We start from the raw sequence: 8,485 nt of genomic DNA on the forward strand, positions 1-8,485 counted from the left end.
GTCCTTGATGGTAGTTAGAAAGCCTGCTGAGGTTGGATCATACCCGCTCTGGGGTGTCTGTAACTGCTTCCTTTGCTAGGTGGGATGATGTTTCATTTGGGGGTGAATTCTACCTATTGAGTGTTAGAGCCCTCTTCAGCCCCAGAGAGCAACCAAAAGCAGGACCTCAGATGTCTAAGGGGCCTGAGGCACAGATGAGTGCAGGACACTGAGGGCTGCAGACAATTCCACATCAGTTTAATCGGTAGTCCTCTGACATAAACTGGGTTATGCAAGGCCCTGCTTAGGGCTGGCAGTGAGGACCCAGGACCTCTAGGAGAGGCAGGTTGACCTGGACCCGCAGTGTAACGTCAGTGGGGTACCCTAGGCCCTCTAAAGTGAACTGGCTATCCTTCCTGAGACACGGGCCCAAATCCATAGGACGTGATCCAGAAGGAAAGTCAGCACCCTCCAGCTGAGCATCCACATGCAGGACTAGGGTGGGATTGCCTGAACACAAGACCCTGGAAGCAGTTCTATTGCCCATGGACTGTTTGAGGCATCCATATGGGGCAGAGAGCTATGACACAAGAGTGGGAGGCAACTCTGCCCCTCTTGGATTGCCAGTGGGAGGCCAAAGAGGCCCGCTAGGCAGTGGAAACGCTCTAGTGCACAGGTGACAGTCTCCCTCCTTCAGCCACTACTAACCAGATGAGGATCACACATGTGGAGTCCAGATGTGGGCGTCTCCTTGTTGGTGCTCACAGTTCAGAGTGTGAACTCTCAGCAGAAACTCACCCTTTTCTTTGAGATTCATTTCACCTGTCCTGAAGAGCCAGGGCACAAAAATCCATTTACACTGGGGCCACCCTTTCCTGTCTTGCCAGGAAGTGGAGAGATAAACCAGTTACGGCACTTTGGACTTCTCATTCTGAAAAGACGATTCAAAACTATGGGGACATATGGGCAGCTCAGCTCATTTCAACCCTGATGGGTCTAGCCCCTAGGCACCAGAGTGAGGTTTGGTCCGGTCCTCTGAGGACAGAGACTGGCACCCCCAAAGGTGACTTATCCCATCCCACCTTGCAGATCACCATGAATTGGAGACAATGCCTGCTGCTTGTTTCTTTTTCTCCCCACTGAGCATTGGTAGGCATGGGAAGGATGGCTGTCACGAGCCACAGCTGCCTCATTCTGAAGGAGTCATTTCCAATGTAGTCTTCTGTCGGGGGAGATCTGAATCCCCTTCCTGGGGTCTCCCTTGTCTTTGCTGCAGTGTTTACAGAAGTCATTGCTTATTATTCTGCCTCAGATTTGCTCTTCCTCAGAGCAGGCTGAATTACCACAGAGGTCTGGGGAGGGGTAGCCCTTGCTGGAGTTGTTGACACACCTTCCACCAGCTCACTTTCCCCCGGGACTAGTTACACAGAGCTCACTGCCTGTAGCCCCAAGGAGAGAGGTAGATGCAGCAGGACCCTTCAGGATCCTGATTCCTGATCCTGATAAGCAGTGGGAGACTTTGGAGAGCAGGTACATTCAGGTGCTGTTGATAACTCACAGCAGAAACTGCTGGAAGCAGAGTACAGGAGTGTAGCTGCCTGTGTGGAAGGGGTTGGGGTCTGCAGAGATAAGAAGGAAGGGAAGGAAGTGCACAGGAAGAAATTGAGAGTAAGAGCTAGTCCCTGGGTTTTGTTCAAAGGTACCATCAGAGAAGTCAGTTCTTCATGCCGAGGGTTACACGTAGACACTGTATTTGCACAGGCAAATTTAGTGTTGTTACTTAGCTCATGGGAGTTTGCGTGGCGTCACTTATACAAGACCTGTGCCTCTGTCTTGTCCTTTCCTAGGTGACTTCCAGAGCTCACTCCTTCCTCCAGATATTGCCTCTGTGTCCTCGGCATTGCTGAGTTCTCGGGCAGTGAGGCTGTAACTGCTCAGTTGGAGCTGTGCTGCTGCTGTGCAGAAGCCAGCTTGGGGGCACTCCCATACCTCAGCTGAGCTGTAGGTGTGTGGGTCCAGGGTGCTTGCACATGTCAGTTCATCTCTCGCAGTGAAATTCCACTTTAGCTTTAGCTTTAGCTTTACCTTTACCATCTTTAACTTCTTTATCATCTTTATCTTCTTTATCATCTTTACCTTTATGTCTCTCTCTATCTTACTTTTGTCTCAGGGATCAGTTTCTCATCTTCAGCTTTCTCACATTAGACTGCATGCTACTCTCCAGGTACAGCACTTATTTTGGGGCCCTCTCTCAAGAGGAGTACCTCACAGAGCAGCTCTTCCCAGCCCAGGAGACAGCTGTCATGAAGTTGGTGTGATTCCCCTTCCCCTTTTTACTTACAGACAACAGGAAAACTCTCAGGGGTGTGTGAACATCCAACATCAACAAGAGCTCTATCTTGCAGCTCGCCTACCTGGCAAGTGGGAAGAAGAAAGATCTACAACACAGCAGGCAGAGAGGAAAATGGGTCAACCAGACATTGCTGATGGAGTTCCTCTTGCTGGGACTGGGGGATGCCCGTGAGCTCCAGACACCTCTCTTTCTCCTCTGTCTGGCCATAGACACAGTGACCATGGTTGGGAACATACTCATCATTGTGCTGGTGGTCAGAGACCCGCATCTCCACACACCCATGTACTTCTTCCTGATGAATCTGTCTGGCCTGGGGACCTGCTGCAGCTCCACCATCCTGCCCAGGCTGCTAGCCACCTTCCTCACTGGAGACACAACCATCTCTGTGCAGGGATGTGTGGCACAGTTTTTCTTCTCCCCTTCCCCCACCTTTTCCCCTGAGCAGACCAGAAGACTTGCCACAGAAGGAAGGAGGACTCGGAGGCCCAGGCTTGAATGCAGCACAACTTTAATGAGTCTAAAGAAGAAAAGGAGGTGGCTCACAGGGAGCACCAGGGTCAGCCACTAAGAAGCAGTAGAGCTCCTGCAGGGTGTTGTCCGTCGGCCTGCCCGCCCTGCAGAGGGAGGGAGGCCATCAGGTCCCCGCTAGGCTGGTCTTGAGAGACAGCAACAGGAAAGGAAAGAGAGAGAGAGAGGAGTGGAAGAAGGAAACGATGGCCCAAAGCTCTACATAGAATGCCCTGAATCTCTGTCTCCTCTCCAGCAGCACGTTCTGAGGTCTTGGGAGGATCTTGCCAGGGGAAGCTGCCAGCAGATTCAGCAGGGTTGACATCTGTTGCCACAGTAGCGGCTGGTGATGCAGGAGAGGTCACAGCACCCAGAGTTGATGGGCACTCCGTCACGGCTGAGGATGCTGCCAACAGCAGCGGAGGTGGAGGAGCCCACAACGGTGTTCTGTGGGAAGGAGCTGAGGATGGGGCCGGGCAGGGTCACCACCACGGGGGAGGGCTCAATGACGACTATGGAGTTCTGGCACTGCCTGACGCAGGGCTCATTGCAGCTGTTGGCCAGCGGGGTCGGGCCGCAGGGCTGGCAGGGCAGGCAAGGCTGGCAGGGCTGGCACTGGTCGGAGCAGGACATGTCTCTGGGCCAGAGGTTCACCTGGGAGAGAGGGTAGGGAGAAGTAGAAAACAGGGGCACCTGAGAAGCAGCACCGCACCCAACCACGCAGGAGGCAAGGCACCTCCTGGCCCAGCATGCGCTGCCCAGCTCACAGCCCAGGAGCTGGCTCACCTAAGTCCCAGCCCCTCTCTGCGGAAGACCTTCTCTCCCCTTGCCTCTCCCATGAGAAGCAGCTCCCAGCCCTGGGCTAGGGCAGTCCATATCAGCAGAGAGATGCATCGAGGAAAGACCTGATCTTGAAGGAGGAGGAGAAGAGGCTTCCCACTCACCTGATTCCCAAGGAGAAGGAGGCGAGAGAAGTGGATGAGAGAGCAGAGACCTGGGCTGCCTTTTATAGGAGTCCCGCGCTGCCTCAGGCCCGGAGGCACCCCTTGTGCAAGTAATAATGATGTTCTGACAAGCTCATGTCTAATGCAAAGCATCCAAGCTAATGGCATGGGCTGTGTCCTGGTTTCCTGCACTGCTGCCTTTTCATTTCCTGGCTTATGCCACGTGCTTCCCCATGGGAAGGCTTCTGTAAGTGCCGGGACAAGAGGCCCGAGGATTTCCGGGGCAGAAACATGTCGGCGCAGGCAGAAGACTCGGCTCCAGTGCTGACGGCGTCCTGTGCAGGCAACTGATGTGCACCTGGGTCATTCCTGTGGGCTTGTTTGGGGTTAGGATGTGGGCACCGCATGCCCAAGGACTGCCATTTGAGAGGACGTGGCACATCTCTCTGACGGTCGCTCATTGTTGCACACAGGTGGGCTTCTGCTGGGAGGCTTTGACCCTCTTGCAACACTAACAGTGCTGACAGGATGAGTTTGCTGGGCTCATTGGCCTCATCCCCTCTCTGTGCAGACTCTGCAGGTCCTCAGGCAACACCGTGAGCATGTCTGGGGCCCGGTCCTTCCCCGGGGTACTTGACTCCTGTCCTGCCAGCGTGGTCCCCAGCATCTCCTCAGCAGAGGCCACAGCTGCTGATGTTTTCCTGGCTTTATGTGAGCGTACAGCTTTTGGCATGGCTCCGTGCAGGCGTGCATGAGCACACGTGTGTCAGTCTGTACTTGTGTGACCCTCATCACAAGGGCATGCGCAGGTCATAGCAGGGGGACTCTCTCCTGCTCCCCTGGTGTGTCCATGAGCACCGCAGAGTAGCGGGTTGCCCTTGCCAGCAGGAGTCCATCTACAGCTGAATGGTGGTGCCTTTGGCCTGGCAGAGAGGTGCTCAGAGAACTGAAATGCAGTCTCTGCCTCCTGTGCCCTCCACTTCTTGCTTTATGTACAGGGAGGAAGGCCAAGAAAGCCAAGAGCTTTGATTCAAACGCCTTTGGCGACGAAGCACCAGGAATTCCATGTCCCCCATAAAATCCTGAGTCTGAGGGCCTAGCAACTGTGTCTGTGAAGGCAGGGACACGTGATTTAGGGCAAGCCGCTGAAACCCTGCTGCTTCTTCATGAGCGACACAGGAAAAGTCCCTCTTTGTGCAGAAAGGAGCTGTTATGCACTGACCACAACCCCCCATTCCGCAGCAAGGAGGGCCCACAGCAAGCTCGCTACCTTGAACTTCAGGAGAGTAGACTTTGGCCTCTTCAGGGACCTGCTTGGTAGAGTACCATGGGACAAAGCCCTGGAGGGAAGAGAGGCCCAAGAAAGCTTGCCAATATGCATAGAATCATAGAATCATAGAATGGTTTGCGTTGGAAGGGACCTCAAAGATCACCTAGTTCCAACCCCCCCTGCTGCGGGCAGGGACACCCTTCACTAGACTACATTGCCCAAAGCCTCATGCAACCTGGCCTTAAACACTTCCAGGGATGGGGCCTCCACAACCTCCCTGGGCAACCTGTTCCAGTGCCTCACCACTCTAACAGTAAAGAATTTCTTTCTAACATCTAATCTAAATCGACCCTCCTTCAGCTTAAACCCACTACCCGTTGTCCTACCACCACACTCCCTGATAAACAGTCCCTCACCATCTTTCCTGTAGGCCCCCTTCAGGTACTGGTAAGGCGCAATTAGATCTCCCCGGAGCCTTCTTTTCTCCAGGCTGAACCAGCCCAACTCTCTCAGCCGGTCCTCCTAGGAGAGGTGCTCCAGCCCTCTGATCAGCTTTGTGGCCTCCTCTGGACTCTCTCCAACAGCTTGATGTCTCTCTTGTAGTAGGGTCCCCAGAGCTGGAGACAGTACTCCAGGTGGGGTCTCGCAAGAGCAGAGTAGAGAGGCAGAATCACCTCCCTCGACCTGCTGGTCACACTTCTTTTGATGCAGCCCAGGACACGGTTGGCTTTCTGGGCTGCAAGCGCACACTGCCGGCTCATGTTGAGCTTCTCATCAATCAACACCCCCAAGTCCTTCTTCTCAGGGCTGCTTTCAATCCATTCCCCGCCTAGCCTACAGTCGTGCTTGGGATTGCGCCGACCCACGTGCAGGACCTTGCACTTGGCCTTGTTGAACTTCATGCGGTTTGCATGGGCCCACCTCTCCAGCCTGTCAAGGTCCCTCTGGATGGCATCTCTCCCCTCCAGCGTGTCGACCACACCACACAGCTTGGTGTCGTTGGGTGCACTTAATCCCACTGTCTATGTCGCCAACAAAGATGTTAAACAGTGTCGGTCCCAGTACCAACCGCAGAGGAACGCCACCCCTCCCTGTTCTCCACTTGGACATTGAGCCGTTGACCACAGCCCTTTGAGTGCGACCATCCAGCCAATTCCTTGTCGGCCGAGTGGTCCATCCATCGAATGCGTGTCTCTCCAATTTAGAGACAAGGATTCAAGGATCACGTCCTCCAAGGTCAGGAACGATGCATCCCAACAAAGAGGAAGGCAGGTAAAAACAGCAGGAGGCCTGCATGGATCAACAAGGAGCTCCCGGACAGACTCAAACACACTGAGGATGCCTACCGAGGGTGGAAGCAAGGGCAGGTAGGCTGGGAGGAATACAGAGAAATTGTCCAAGCACACAGGGATCAGGTTAGGAAAGGCTAAAGCCCTGATAGAATTAAAACTGGCCAGGGATGTCAAGGACAAGAAGAAAACCTTACATAGGTACGTCAGTGATAAAAGGAAGACTAGGGAAAATGTGGAACCCCTCCCATATGAAATGGGAGACCTGGTTACCGGGGACATGGAGAAGACCGAGGTACTCAACAATATTTTGCCTCAGTCTTCACTGGCAAGTGCTCTAGCCACACCACCCAAGAGTCAGAAAGCAGAGGCAGGGACTGGGAGCATGAAGAACCAGCCACTGTCGGAGGAGATCAGGTTCGAGACCATCTAAGGAACCTGAAGGCGCACAAGTCCATGAGACCTGATGAGATGCCTCCGCACGTCCTGAGGGAACTCATGGATGAAGCGGCTAAACCACTCTACACCGTATTTGAGAAGCTGCGCCGGTGTAGTGAAGTTCCCACTGACTGGAAAAGGGGAAACGCAATCCCCATTTTTAAAAAGGAGAAAAAAGGAAGAGCTGAGGAACTACAGGACGGTCAGTCTCACCTGTGCCCAGCAAGATGATGGAGGAGATCCTCCTGGAATCCTCATGGAGGAGATCCTCCTTCATGCCTGACAAATTTGGTGGCTTCCTACGATGGGGTTACAGTGTGGGTGGATAAGGGAAGAACAACTGGTGCTGTACACCTGGACTTGTGCAAAACATTTGACATTGTGCCACGTGACATCCTCGGAACAGGCCCAGAGAAGTTGTGGATGGCCCATCCCTCGACATGTTCAAGGCCAGGCTGGATGGGGCTTTGGGCAACGTGGTCTAGTGGAGGGTGTCCCTGCCCATGGCAGGGGGTTTGGAACTGGATGGGCTTTGAGGTCCCTTCCAGCCCAAACCACTCCAGCATTCTAGGATATCCCCTGCAGGAAGTGTGGCCTGTGCAGGGCCCGTGCAGAAGCAGGCTGCTGGCAGAACTGTGGCCCCTGGAGGACCCACGCTGGAGCAGTCTTATCTGGAAGGACTGCAGCCTGTGGACAGGACCCACGCTGGAGCTGGTTTTGAAAGACTGCAACCTATGGGAAGTGCTCAGACTGGAGCAGGGAAAAATGTGCAGAGGAAACTGCGGCAGAAAGGACTTGTTGTGTACTGACTACAACCCCCCATGCCGCATCCCACTGTGCTGCTTGGGGGTGGAGGAAATAGAAGAGCCGTGAATGAAGGAGGGAGGTTGAGTCTGTGAAAAGGAGGAGAGGATGCAGTGAAGGTATTTGAAGGATTTTTCACTCTTTCTCACCATCCGGCTCTATTTTTCACTAGTAATAAGTTAAAGGAATCTTCCCCAAGTCAAGTCTGTTTTGCCTGTGACGGCGAATGGTAGGTAATCCCTGTGCCTTTATCTCGACCCATGATCTTTTCCACCTTACTTTCTCTTCCTCCTGTCCCATAGAGGAAGGAGAGTGCGAGAGCAGCTGGCTGGGTGTCTGGAAGCCAGCCAAGGTCCCAACTATGGCAATTAGAAGTGCCATGAGCGTTTATCATTTATGTGGGGGGTTTTGCTGTGCATCTGTGCCATCAGGAGCAGTCTCTTTCTCCCACTGCTGTTCCCCTCAGAGGGTGGTGGGCAATGATGTCAACTGGCCTTTGTGCTTGTGTACCTGGGAAGTAGTGGCAGGTTGACAGCCACGGGCAGAGCACAGCCCGCCAACTCTCCTGCCACAAGGCTGAAACGAACAAGGAGATCGCGAAGGCCGTGTGGGAGGAAAGCTGTGAATGGGAGCTTCTGTGCTTGCTTCTGCTCTTTCTGACTCTGCTAGCAAAGGTCCTGCATCAGAACTGATGACAGAGAAGAAACACCTGCTCCCTTGGTTGTCCCAGACCCCCCTTCACCAGCATTCCTTTCCCCAACCATCCAGCCCGCATTGCCTCTCCTTTCCAACCCATCCACGCTCAGTGTTTCATGGGTCGGTCAGTGCAGAAGATCTTGGCTGTCTTTGTAGTCCCAGGTTTCTGAGGTTCAAGCACCAAAGGCTGTTCCCCATGATTGGT

The 8,485-nt window shown here is 53.8% G+C and overlaps 1 pseudogene; it reads right to left on the reverse strand.

Annotated features, from left to right (window-relative positions):
- Window positions 1-3,148: 3,148 nt before the first annotated feature.
- Window positions 3,149-3,920, reverse strand: LOC142604993 (feather keratin Cos1-1/Cos1-3/Cos2-1-like; annotated as a pseudogene).
- Between the last annotated feature and the right edge of the window lie 4,565 nt (window positions 3,921-8,485).

This window comes from Balearica regulorum, chromosome 24 (genome assembly GCF_011004875.1).
Source record: "Balearica regulorum gibbericeps isolate bBalReg1 chromosome 24, bBalReg1.pri, whole genome shotgun sequence".
Lineage (NCBI taxonomy): Eukaryota > Metazoa > Chordata > Aves > Gruiformes > Gruidae > Balearica > Balearica regulorum.